We start from the raw sequence: 13,687 nt of genomic DNA on the forward strand, positions 1-13,687 counted from the left end.
TTTTGGGCCCCCCCCCCCCCTTCTCTGCACCTTTGCAACTTCTTTCTAGTCTCTCCCACATGGGCTCTCTCTCTCTCTCTCTCTCTCTCTCTCACGCTTTTTCCTCTGGAGCACATCGACCAAGTTCTTTAGTTTGCGATTCTTTGAATCCTCCATTCTTCCAAAAATCCATAATTCTGCTATTGTTTCACGGTAAGCCAGCGACTTGCCGGAGCTCTTCAGAGACGAGAAGTCGACAGCAGAAATTCTCCGAATTTCATAAGTGAGACTTCTTCCGACTCCAAGCGTGTCAGAAACAAGGAGCCAAGGACTCAAGTCGCAGGACCAGAGGATCGAGCCTTCCTTCTACATTCATGTTCCGGGTTCTCCTAACTCTTGAAATCTCGAGCAGCCAGTTTGCTCCTTCGCCAAGTGCGTGATCCTCGACAGAAGATGAAGTAGAACGTTCCACCTCGATCAAATGTTCAAAAGGATCAAAAGTCCATGAAGAGTGAGCGAAAAGTGAGAGTGAGAGTGAGAGTGAGAGAGTGAGAGAGAGAATCTTCGAAGGTACGTACGTGCTCTCCTGCCGTCCCATCTACTGCTACCGGTAGCGGTAGGTAGTACATTAATTCAACGAGGTCCAAAACCAATTTCCAAAGGTCCACCGAAGTGAGGAGGCATCCCGCTCGGCTAGGTCGGATGAAATTCAATCTGCGGGTGCCGCTGGAAAATAATTAGCACGCCCAGCGCCCCTTTAAGGTCCTGATCCAGGGGATTGCTGATGTAATCCCCCAAATATATAATTTGCGAGGAAAACCTGCCAAACCAGCGGGACTCGATATGCCGTGTAAAAACCGGCCTGGCTGAAACCTCGTTCAAACGATTATTTGTCGTAGTCCGTCAACCTGTCCCCTCGGCACAATTTTTCCTATTAGCTCCATTCATCCTTTATGCATTATTTTTTATTCTACCGACGGATCTTTCAACGCGCGATCGTGGAAATTCGCTGAAGAACATTAAATCCTGCATCGAAATACATTCAGCCGGCCGATCGACTGCTCTCGGCAATTTCATCGGACGTCTTCACCAGGAGCTCCAACCCCACGTGTTTGGAGCCACCGACGGCCTCTGGGGATTGGCACTGGCAGCAGAACTGAACCCACCTCAAACCCCCCACTGCACTACTGGCTCAAGCTTCCGAGAACTGGCACGAACCCAAACATACGTGGAAGACCCTTTATTAATATTACCCTGGGATTAATACAATTCCTCAAGGGGGTCGGTTGGCCTGAACTCCCCTTGGCAGGAGAGAGTGAGAGAGAGAGAGAGAGAGAGAGAGAGAGAGAGAGAGAGATATGTAGAGGTTGGAGGTGAGACTACAGGAAGGGTGGGTTTCACCCTGCCAGAGCAAGTGGCGAAAGGGGTGCCAGTTTCGCGAGAGCATTGCACTGATTGTCTGCGCCACTAATGGGAGGAAATAGTTGGGATATTTTTGGTACTAAATGCCACACAATGCCAATGCGTGCCAGCCAACCAGCCAACCAGTCGCGGGTCAGCGCCAACCTGCCAAGCAGCGCACCAAACCCAGGAATGCCATTCCGTTCTAGCTGACTCTACGTGTATACTCACAATCAGAGAAAGTTCTCGGATAGATTAGGTTGGATGTACAAAGCTTGCCGAACAAAGTGGAAGAGTTCAGGGAAGAAATACTTATATATGTAGATTTTCCGGGTTTGCTCGACCAGTCCATGCTGTATGGTGACGTGCTACCAGGCTGCATTCATCGTTGTTCGAATGAGATAATCGCGTGTCAGCTACTGTCAGTGGAACTCATGGAAACGCGCCGTTACGTCGATAACGCGACGCGCTCGACCAACTCGGCGCCCTGTCTACCTCGCAAGTTCGGTTGGCACGAATTTTCAAGAATTCTCTGTGTAAACGCACCTTCTCTCTTCCTAATGTTGGATGCTTCTGCCGAGTTTCCTCAGCCCGATCGTCACCCCGATCGAACGACGACGACGACGACGACGACGACTACTGCGGTCGACGCGACGAGAATCGAAAAACCGAAATTGCCTCTTCGCCTCTTCGCTTCGTCTTTCGCGCCAGCCGACGCTCAAAAGCTCATTATCCAGGCATTATCATCTTTAATTCGTTTTCGTCTCAGGATTATTTGAGGATTAGTTCTTCCCAAGGACCTTTTCGATTTCTTATTCGCGGTGGGCACCCACGCTCCATCGTTTCTCTCGCAGCTCCGTCTGGGATAGTAGAGCCGAGGGCAAAGAGATGAGGGCGAGGGTGCGGTTGCCAATTATGGAAACGTCAGAGAGCTCGAGGGTACACGGACATTATCACTTCGTGCGAACGATGTTTAACTTTCTTTAATAGCACTACCCCAGTCGGATCATCCACGCAGAATGAACCCCTCGAATGTCTCCAAGAGAACACCTCCGGAAATTTTTACAATACCGTAAATTCGACTGACGTCATGGGTTAAGAGAAATCGCGAGGCAAGATGCAATTGGGAAAGTTGCAATTAAAAAGTTGTCGTATTGCGTTTACTGATTTGCTTTTGAGAGGAGCAAAAGGGATCTTGAAGTCAAAGTGAAAATGGGAGTTAAAAGGGCAGGCGCGGTTGGTTGAAAATTGACCTGGTGGAGGTGCACGGAGGTTGCGACGGGTCCGCGGAGGCCGAGAAGGCCGAGAAGGTTTCGAATGTAACTGGCGCCATCTGGAAGGTCACCGGAGAAGAGCAGGGATGCTGCGCGGGAGGTCGCGTCACGGCAGGGATCGATGAATTTGCAGGGACCTGCAACGCCCGACTGATAAAGCCGTTGCAGCACTACTTAGGATGCATCGCTGCTGCTGCTGAATGACGGATTGACACGAGACTGCGCGCGATGCAACCAGATGAAATCGCCAGCAGCGTCACGGGCGGCACTCGGTGCAGCTGCTCCGTCGCTCGTAGGTAGGTACAGCAGCAAGATGTAAATTGATTAGCGACGCAGGAGGAGCTGCTCCGGTCGTTTACGTGGGCATAACGTCAAATCGTCCCAATTATCGTGTCGCGCGAGTTACGCGAGTTACGCGAGTTACGCGAAGGATTCACGAGCCGAAATAAATAATGAATTGAAGATTTGAGGTGATTGGCGTTATAGCGACGTGAATTCGCATTAGAGCAGAAGGCGAAATCGTTCTCGCATCGTTGGGGACGATTTAATTTTATCTGGAGCTTTTAGCGGGCCGCCGGACGATTTTTCAAAGTCGAAGCGGGTGGCATGTCGCGGGATCATAATTCTTTTACGATGTATTAATGTCGTGTTAGCAAGCAATATAACAATGGTGTACGCTCACATTATGTCGGTAAGTCGCGGACGTCGCGGACGTCGCTGGCCACACACGAGGAACGCATCCCACGATCCACGATCCACGATCCACGATCCACGATCCACGGCTGCGTCCCTCTTCCAGCCTTCAAGGGGACTTGGGTGTAGTGTGCGGAGAAGCACGCGCACGCTCACGCGACATCCTTAGCTAATGGACGAGCAGGAGGACGCAAGCCAAGGCATCGTCCTCGAGAGGGTGCTGGGAAGGAATGGCAACCTGGACGCGGCCGCGGGGAGGGCCCTCCTGACCTAAGCGAGTAGTCCCGCTTCCATGGATGAGGTGGTCTGGCACTCTCAGGTGGATCGGTTGGGCATTGCTTGATGATATGTGTGCCAGGTAGATGTGTGGCCGGCAGCTAGTATGGTTGGCCACTGGGCTGAGCTGAGCACGCACGCACCCCGGTGATCCATAACATTGTCAACCGGACACACGGTTCGCTGGGGCCAATCTCCATCGGAGATAAGGGACGGCGCTAACATTCGTCCAATGCCACGGAGAGCTCTGGGAGCCAGAATAGATAGAAAAGAACCCACGTTACATCATTCTGTGTGCTCTCTCTCTCTCTCTCTCTCTCTCTCTCTCTCTCTCTCTCCACTCGCGAGATGGATTTCGTTGATTGTTATGTCGTGACTTTCAACTAGTGTTTAATTTCATCGAGATTGCTCACAATTGAGAAATTGCATAGCCGAGAATGCTGCGGGACACATGGGAACTCTGCAGCCCGAAGTCTCAGCCACGAGGGAGCAGAGCGCCTTGGAAGCGTCTTCTTCGAAGGACTCGCCCTAGCCTTTGCGCGACGACCGATCGATCGGCCCTCGAGATAACCGGCGTGCTCTAAGGGCCAGATGCAAATATGCCTACGGGGCTTTCGTGGTAATTACTCGGCGCATAACTGGACGCGGAATTATGTATTCCCGGTGGCGTGCGGGAACGCAGGCTGCGTGGTTTCCGTTCGCGCGCCTCGTTTCTTCCATTTCCTATCGACGATGCAGATATCTAACCTAACGTAGTCGTATCGTTACGTTTCGTATATTGCGTAAAACGTGCGTGCTACAGGACAGCACGCGTGCGTGTTGACAGTTCCACCATAGTGAAGGAATCCGTCGCGACAACTTTCGAAAAATCTAAATTGTTGCGACGTGCGACATATCGATATGGCCGCGCGGGTATCGTCACGGCTTTTTAGGTACGCCGTGTCTTTAGTCAGTCTGACTTTTAATTGGCTGGCAGATCAAGGCCCTCTGTATCCAGTGAAAAAGGAGACGGTTAAGTGTCATTTTCAAAAGATCTACTCAGGCCGAGTGCGAAAGACTGGCATGAATTGTCAATTGTCGTCAGTATGAAAATGCACAACACCAGATATCCCGGCCACAAAGAGGGAATAGACGTAACGCTAACGCATGGACTGTCCGACGCAGGCGTCACGTTAATCGGGCCAGCCGTTTTCACTGGGTGGTCATCATGGACGAGGGTTCAACTTTTGGTGGCTCATGGGGTTCGTGCCACGCAGCAATATAATTACAATATTACATGGCGGGGCGATAACGTCATCCCACCACGCTGCACCACAGTCCCACCCTCTCTCTCGCTCTTTCGCTCTCTCGCTCTCTCGCTCATGCTCCGGCTGCTCTCCATAATTAATTTCCCCCGTAAAGTCATTAAATTTATTCATTTATATCTCGCTGACTGTGTACACAGCGGTAAGCCAACATCTCGACCGCCTGTCCGATCACTGCGATCAGCTGACCCAATTAACGCAAGCGGGACTCTTTTACAATTTGTCGCTGCTCCTCGTTCACCGCTGGAAAACCTTCTCGTAGAAATAAATGACAAAAAACTAGAAAATAGGAAATGGGAGATGGGACATATGAAATATCTGGATTGGTGGAAAACAGGAGACACTTTCTCTGCAGGAATCGCACTGGGATCTCTCGTGCTTCCGGGTTCCCGGGTTCCCGGGTTTCCGGGTTTCCGAGTTTCCGGATATAGGCGAGTCAAGTCGATGGAATCTCGCCCTGCCGAGGGTAATTCTCATTTTTCTATAGTGACGCTCGAGCGCGCTCCTACACAGCACGCGCGTGCCTACATGTCGCAAGCCAGTATATTTCGCGGTCTCGCGTGCCCCTTATCAGTGGGCTTTTGGGACGGTATCGTGCGATGCGATCGGTCAGGTATTAAATGTTAGTCCAGCCATAAACAATGGAGTCTACTAGAAGCGTAAAGCCCTATATACACAATCGCAGCAGCAATCCTAGCAAGAGCCACATAGAAATGGATTGATACGCACAATGGCTGCAGCCGTCTACGATCCATTGGAAAAATAATCCTAGGAATAGCTTAGATAATAACGCGATTGATAACGGGAAGGCTATATACCCTTTGCCACAGCCACGGTGCCCCTCATCGGTAATGAGCGCCCACGCTTGCACTTTGGACATGATCCGTTGCTCGACTGAGGTCCTTCGCAAAGGGACTTGCGATCTTATCAATTTATCATGCATCGATAAATGCCATTAGAGCGCAGCTCTAAAAGTTAGCGATAAGCGCGTAACGTCATGCGGCTGGACAATCCAGTCGCGCAACCTCATGAATTCGTTCTGGCAGCTGGTCTCTTTGTGCCAAGTCGCATTCGAAGACTGCGTCGCCAGGACGCTGCGGTCCCTGCTTCCGGGTTCGATGTCGGAATGCAGGACACGTCGAGAATTCGCATTTATATTCCCATCTCGATGGTCGTTTCGCAGCAGAATACATCAAGAGAGGACATCTCGCTCCAGCGCCGAAATGGGAACGCACTCACGCACTCACGCACTCACGCACTCACGCATCCCAGGATAGCTCCAACTCCACGCAAAAATGGACTCGTGGTCATGCACCTCATAAGTTCTCGGCACTGGCCTGGCGAACGGGAACGCGATCATCTACTTCGGGATCGTATGTGGATTCTCCAAGATGCAGAGCGAAAAACGTTTCTAAATAGAGGACCCTTGTCAACGCGACAGACAAATTAGTTTCCTTCTGCAACGGTCCCAAGTTGTCATCAGATTCGCTGGTCCGAGGACCGATCCATCAAGGACGCCCGATAACGATCTTAATTCGTCTGGCCGATGGCCAATCGGCCAGTTCCTCCGTCTCGTGAAATCTCTACCTGAGCGTCATCCTAATGTGGAGCCAAAGGCTCTGCTTGGGCAAGGCTCCCTTGATGGGCAAGAGAGCAGTTCAAAAGTCGAGAAACAGCGAGAAAACGAAGCCAGTTTGAGCATGGCCAATCAGAAAATCAGCAGCGCCAGCTGCCGAGTAGCTTCGTTAGATCGAGCGAGACTTCCTGAATGTCACACAAATTGTGCAACAACTATTTACACCTATTATCTATGTGGCTGCAGTCCTCATTCTTGTCCCCGAGAGGGAAAAGGAGGAAAAGGTGTAAGCCGAGCGGGTTGGCCCCAGGAAAGAGGCTGAATCTACTGAAAAAAATATTCGTGTTTTCGCGCTTTTGGAAAGATAAGATGGACGTCCCTGGATTTCGCGTCCCTTGTACCTCGTTCCTCTTTCTTCTTGCTTCTTCTGCCCCCAATCTCTCTTTCTGCTCTTTTTGCGAATTCAAGGCACGACGGAGACAAGATTCACGTATCATGATCCATTCCCGTTTATTTCGTTGCGGGCTGCTCGGGTATCATTCGCGTAGTATAAGGTGCGAGAGCGGCTGATCGAGTGGCCGGTAGGGATGATGTATCGGGTATCGCGTCCATAGAAATGCTGCAGATGATCGCCGATCCGTCGCTTTATTCGGGAAGGGATTATGAGGCCTTTATTCAGGACGCAGCGCACAGCTGGCGAATTGCGAATTATTCGGAAAATAAGAGGGATAGGAACATGCGGAATGGAGTGGGAGAGAAGCTGCGACGGAGAAATTCCCAAATAGAGAGAGAGAGAGAGAGAGAGAGAGAGACAGAGAGAGAGAGAGAGAGAGAGATGTGGAGAATGAGAGCAAAGCCAGGTATAAGTTATAACGTTATAAGCAACGTGGCTTAATGGGGCAGACGCTTCATCGTAATTCGGTTCGCAGATAATATTTTTCCAGAGGATTAATATCGCCGTAAACAAGAGTGCTTATGGGCGAGACGTCGACGATTTAGCTGACTGGTCCGCGACTACTCTCCCTTCTTCCTCCTTCTTCTATCCGTTCTCTTCTGCGTCTCTCTCGTTCCTCAAGCGATTCTGCTGTATATTGTGTAACGTAATTTTTTCTTAACTCGACACTGATAGCGAAAAATCCGAAGGCAGGCATCAGCCAATTCTTTTTTCACCGGGAATTGACACGCCGGTATCAACTGGGAGTTGGGGTGGAACAGGCCCAACTCCACCAAAACGAGATCTCTGACGGAACCTATCAGAAGAGACGATAATTTAACGGATCCTGTCGATTTTTGGGGTCGCGTAAAATCAACAAACGCAACTGGATGCACGAACGGGAGCGCACGGTTACGGAAATGCACGGCCGCTCATGCTGCTAGGTTGAGTTAGAGGGTCGGAGTAAGGATCAGGCAAATAGTGCGCGATACAGGGAGCAACGGATCGAGAACGTAACGAAACGAATCTGAACTGTCAAATCGAAATCCCTTCACCAATTAATAAATTGGGAGTACTCACCGGAGCTGGTGCAGCTAATCCGAGAAGGTCGAGAACCGTATCCAGAGGACACTCGGGTGGGCACTGCACTAGGTCACAACACTGCACCTCCGGAACACGCACGGGAAACCCATAGAATTTCCGGGATATCGCGAGAGAACTACGCGAGCGAGAACTTTCTATACCGTAGCGAAACACAGCTATAAAAACTAACAACAGATAGGACGGGAGCGCGAGACAGCTCGTGACACCTCGGTCGGCGCCCCGAGACAGACTGCCTTGACAATAGACAAATTCGAGAACCAATCATTCTGATTGGTCGAAATCCTTATAGCCGATAACTCTTCCATCTCCCTCGAGTCGTCCCTTTAAACTAAATTGAGAGCGTTCCTTAGCGAATCGCTACGTAACACTTTTGGAGATCCTCCACGGCCGCTTCCCCAGGGCATCGGGCGACAGCTGGACATCGCATCCTTAACTCGGGCAGGAGGTTTGCCCTTTGCCCGTCTCCAGCGGGGCGCCGGTATCTCACCCGGACTTTTGCCACTCCGTGGAGACGTCTCCGTCGGGTACTCTCCTCAGCCGGGGAATTCGGTACGTCGCGACTATCTCCCCACGGCAGATTCGAGCACCTCGACCTCAACTAAACCTTAACGAAATCTTCCGAGAGCATTGGCCTAACTATACGAATCAATCCAAGAGCGTAGCTTCTGAGCAGGGCGGCGACCCGAAGGGAACCAGAAAGCGAGAACGTTATCTGTATCGGTAGCCGGAATCGCCTTGTGACCGTGAATCGAAAAATCACGTCACAATTGATATTCCTATAACGCTTATTATTGGCACTATTTGATTATTATCTGCTGGGATCTAGTATACTAATTGAAAGCTACACTATTCAAGGTTGGAGGATCTATAATTCAATCTGAAATATGTGATAAGGCGAGGAAACATCACTTGAAAATAGTTGAATTGAACTGACCAAATTGGAATAGACTGCGAGACGCCCACGCGACAGGGAAGGCCCAATGCTTTGAGACTCTAAGGATATTTTGAGTAGACGCGTAGTTATTTTATCCGAGTGGGCACCTGCCAGAATCTATAATTGAATCTACAATCGTCAACTACGAACGGTAATAAAGATAATGTCCGACGGGTTGTGCAGCATGCAGCATACGTCCTATATGTACACTATGTATAGGTGAAGTGGCTCGTAGTGCCTCAGGAAGAATATCGCGGAAATGCTTACTACGTAATCTCGAAGAGGATAGCAAATCCTGCACCGGACAGGTACGATGCCGAAAATTAAGAGACACTCTGATGATCCCGAAAAACGAGCTCCCTGCACCCTTCGAGGAATCGACTCGTTGTTAGATGGCTCAGGTGTCGTGGCTTCGCCTTTGAATGATCACAGCCGTCGAAAAGTTTTAATGTGATGGTATAGCTGACAAACTTAGACTGGTGCGTTCTGGTTGGAGAGACGCGTTGTGCACAGCAGTCGCATACAGAGAGAGAGAGAGAGAGAGAGAGAGAGAGAGAGAGTTGGAGAAGAAAGAAGAAAGAGAGAGATCGCGAAGAGGAGCGCGACGCTTTGAGAAGAATTCGTGGACTATTCGAGCGGCGGCCTGAGAGTCGCTCCTATACCTATGTACCTACTACGTACTCGTTCTCTGTATCGCCACGAGAATAACCAAGCGATTGGCTGCAATGAAATTCAGAACGCGTCGCGGCGCTTCCAAATGCCTGGGCTGCTTTTTACAAATTAAAAACGCTCGACTATGCGTCATGCGTGACATGTATATACATACTTAAGGTACAGGGAATCGAGGCTTGCAATTGTGTAGGTATGGAAACAACCTCGAACCTACAAGGGTAGTTTGTCACTCCAATCGCTTTTCGTTCGGAGGACCTTAAGGAAACCAAGATTTCGGCAGGAATGCCCACAGAAACGAAATGAACCCTGCGTCACCCCTACACCGGCGTCCTATCGCAGGCTGACCCCTGTCGGCAGGAACGTCCGAAATTCAAGTCTCAGCTGGTAAAAGGAACGAAGGAAACGGAAAGATAAAAGAGAAAGAAAGCGAATCTAGGCTCATCCCTTTTTCAAGAGACACTAACGTGACAGGAATCCCCCGCCCCCGCGCGTTCCTCATCGATACGAGGAAGCAGCGATCGAGGAGCCGAAAGGAAAGCCAAAGGCGTCTCTCCTCCATTCTTCCTTGATTGCCCGGTTTCTCAGTGATATATGAACTTTGCCGACTCCCCGGGGTCACCGGCCAAATTGATTCGAATCGTTCCGCTACAACGTAATGCCTGATAATTAATGATCGGCCGAGCCGACGTGCTCGGTACGCAGAACGAATCGGGGACTCGCGTGCCCGATTCGCCAATTCGCCAATTCGCCAAGGAGGAACAGCAGCCACTCGCGAGTCCTTGAGTCCTTTCGCAAGCTTCGGTCCTTCGTGGCGACGTGCGTCAGCGCCAGTTGACGCGTTTCGCGCGGAGCGATTCGCTCGGGGCTGCTTGCACGAATTTCATTTCTTAGGCGGCGAACCAGCCGACCGGTTAATCGTACGAGCGGTGCGGATTCTGGCAAATCGCTCCCGAGGATGCCAACGAACGCAGTTGGCCGCGACTCTCCGGGATGGATGATGCGAGCAAATGAGAAGACGGAGGAGGAACAAGGAAGACAAAAGAGAAAGAGTGCGAAGAGAAAGGGGCGAAAACTGCGTTTCAAGCGAACACGGGAATAAATTGTTAAGTAAACGCATCGCGCCTAAGTGACATAACGAGAGGGACATAGGACCACGTAGCGGCTGCAGAGGTGCGCTCGGGAAGCCGATTACGGCCTTTTTCCAGAGCGCCCTCGCGCACGGCTCCGTCCAGAGTAGCCGCATCCTATATCGGTTCTCAATAATCGCTCTTGTGAAACTCGTTAAGATTCCGGCGCCTTGCACGGCCTATTGATCGTAAAGGCTCGAACTTAAGGCCGCGTCACTAGGAATATCCTGCACCTGCTCCCTCTCTCTCTCCCTCTCTTTTTCTCTCCTTTTGATTGTCTTGATACTCTTGCCCCTCGTACGTACGTCTCTCCCAGGAATTTCCCCCTTTAGGGGGAGATCTCGAGCCACCAAGGTCACTCCGGGGAGTGCAGGAGTGAAAAAGCAAAGTGTCCCGTGAAAGTGCCTGACTGTCATCGAATGAGAATAAATGCAAAGCAGAGTCCTAGGTCGCACACAGTCCGCTACTCTGCGCAATCGAGTGGACTCCTGTGTGCCGTACTGTGCGCGATGCAGAGAGCGGAGAGAGCGGAGAGAGCGGAGAGAGCGGAGAGAGCGGAGTAGGCACGCTGGTTGGGAGCGCGCTTGGGAAATGGAGTGAGCTGGGGTGGCTGGCCGCATTTACATGATATGAATATAATGGAGAGGGCTGCCTCGCGGACTCGGCTACGAGCGCTACGAGCGCTACGAGCGCTACGAGCGCTACCTGTTGAACGGTGGATCGCAACTCCAGTGACCCAGAGGATTCGGGATTGACGCCGACCACCGATGAATCCCCTGCGTGTGACACTCCCGAGAACAGTTCAGTCGCGCTTTTTTAACGGCCGAGTTGCGCTTACCGGATCTATTGCTCTGAACTCGGAGTAGCAACTGGTCTCTCGCTCTCGTTCTCAAACTACGTAGAAGCAGCCTCTAAGCAACCTGTGGCAACGCTGCGGCTTCCGCGAAGCTTCGAGTCGCCTCCGGTCCTCCTCCATGGCGTCTACCGTTACCAAGGCACCTCCTCCTTCCGAAAGACATGCATTGGACACGTCGGATTAATAGGGAGTCGGCTCGATCGACAGCCGATGCGCGTCTTCGTGTCCTGTTCTCATAGTGGCTGACTGACGGCAAAGTTCACGTCAATCAGATGCCAGTAGGATTTACGAAGGAGTAATGCGAGCGATGGCACCGCTTTGGACGCTTTGGACGATTCAAACACGTATACATCAAACGTATACGCGTGCATGCACAAATTTCTCCAAGTATGTACTACATAGACGTATAGAGGATAAGCCACATTGGAAGATCAAGAGGAACCAATGTCAAACAACTGAACTCGTCGTTGCGCCCGACGTCTCTTTCCCTTGGCGACGCCACCGTTTTATGGGCTTATCAATATTTCGAGATTATTGTATTGGCAGTTGATGGAGCCTGACTGCAGTACGCTTCCATCGATATCATTCAGAGATCTCTAGACGTGCTGTCTGACTGACACTATCAGAAACAGAGAGGCATTCCCAAGCGTCCTGGGCGACGTCGCCATCAGTAATGATCGATTGATGGCGAGAGCTAAAGAAAGTCGCGCTCAAATTCTCGCACGTTCCATGTTTTCGTGTCGGATCGTTAATGAAACGACCGCTCTTAATATTCCTGCGGCAAGTTCATCGACGTCCTGTTACTAGCCTGGAAGTCTGGCAGTCTGGCAGTCTGGCAGTCTGAAATCTCGTGGCGCAAAGAGGCTCTCTGGAATCGAGCTCGAATTACCCGTAATGCGAAAGCATTGGCCCCGCCGTTGCTGACATAGCACTATCTGCGTCAATCTATCTCTCTTGCGCATCCTAGTAACCCGACGAGAGTCGTTTGCTCGCATTTGTATCGCGAGGAGGAGCTGCCAGGCGAAGCTACGTAAATGAAGAAAGAAGGGCAGCCAATACAAAGGTGCAACCAGCAATAAAATCTCGACGAGCAACTCAAGTTCCTGCTACGAGAAGTCAGGAGTGCCTAAAGTCTGCCAGACTGCCAGTCAACCAACCAATCAGCTCATCCTTGCGAATCATCCAAACGAAGCCAGTCGATTTACTTATTCTAGCTCAAAAAAGCATGATAGAAAGATTTCAATTTCCAGCCAGAAAGACCTGCATATTCCTGAAGAGTGTACTGCCTGCAAGTCTCATGGAATGAAATTTCAAGGACTTGCTTTTTTTCCTCCCTTGAACCATCAGCTCATTCGTTAACGAGGATCAAGAGTACTACAGGAAAATACGAACGATATATATATACTTATGTGTACATATATAGTTTGCAAGAAGATTTGCGATCGAAAAAAGGGATCTTGAAACGTGACATAACTTTTCTTACGATATGTATATTAGACGAAAGCACCAAGGAGACGATATAGGAAAGCAGTGCGATGGAAAAGTCGTAAGACGAAACTATTGATCATCCTCACACGAAGGAGCGAAAACCGCGTCAAAGGTCGGATTACGAATTTCATTGTGCTCCGCGAGTCTCCGAGATTTCAAGTAATTTTTCTCTGAATTCTGCGTCTCTTCCCCCGGAAGAGATGCTGCTTCGTCTGTGGCGGATGTCTACGAGATTTGCCGCGCCGTATGTTTCGCTTGCGCTTATACTCGATGGGGGTCAAGACCTAGGTACCTGTTGTATAAACTCCATCATGAAGTAGAGCGCGAAGGGGAGGACACGGAGACTTATAGTTCGAAGTGAAGCCTACAGGGTCATAGGTCAGCTATTTTTTTTCAATTAAACCTCAGTCTAATGTCCTGCTTGCTCCTACATCTGGAGTAACAATCTTGGTAGGGTTCTGAAAAAGGATTCGTATAAAAAAGTCAAGGTTCAAGCGTCAAAAGGAAGCATCCCGTTAGTTCGACGCTGGATAAACTGAGGGAGTAGTAATCCCCTTGGTGGTCGCGCAG

The 13,687-nt window shown here is 50.5% G+C and overlaps 1 protein-coding gene across 7 annotated transcripts in view; it reads right to left on the bottom strand.

Annotated features, from left to right (window-relative positions):
* Nucleotides 1-13,687, bottom strand: part of LOC107272186 — a 175,320-nt gene that overhangs the window by 100,570 nt on the left and 61,063 nt on the right. The window lies entirely within an intron of this gene.

Source organism: Cephus cinctus, unplaced genomic scaffold (genome assembly GCF_000341935.2).
Source record: "Cephus cinctus unplaced genomic scaffold, Ccin1 Ccin1_scaffold1123, whole genome shotgun sequence".
NCBI classification, from domain to species: Eukaryota; Metazoa; Arthropoda; class Insecta; order Hymenoptera; family Cephidae; genus Cephus; species Cephus cinctus.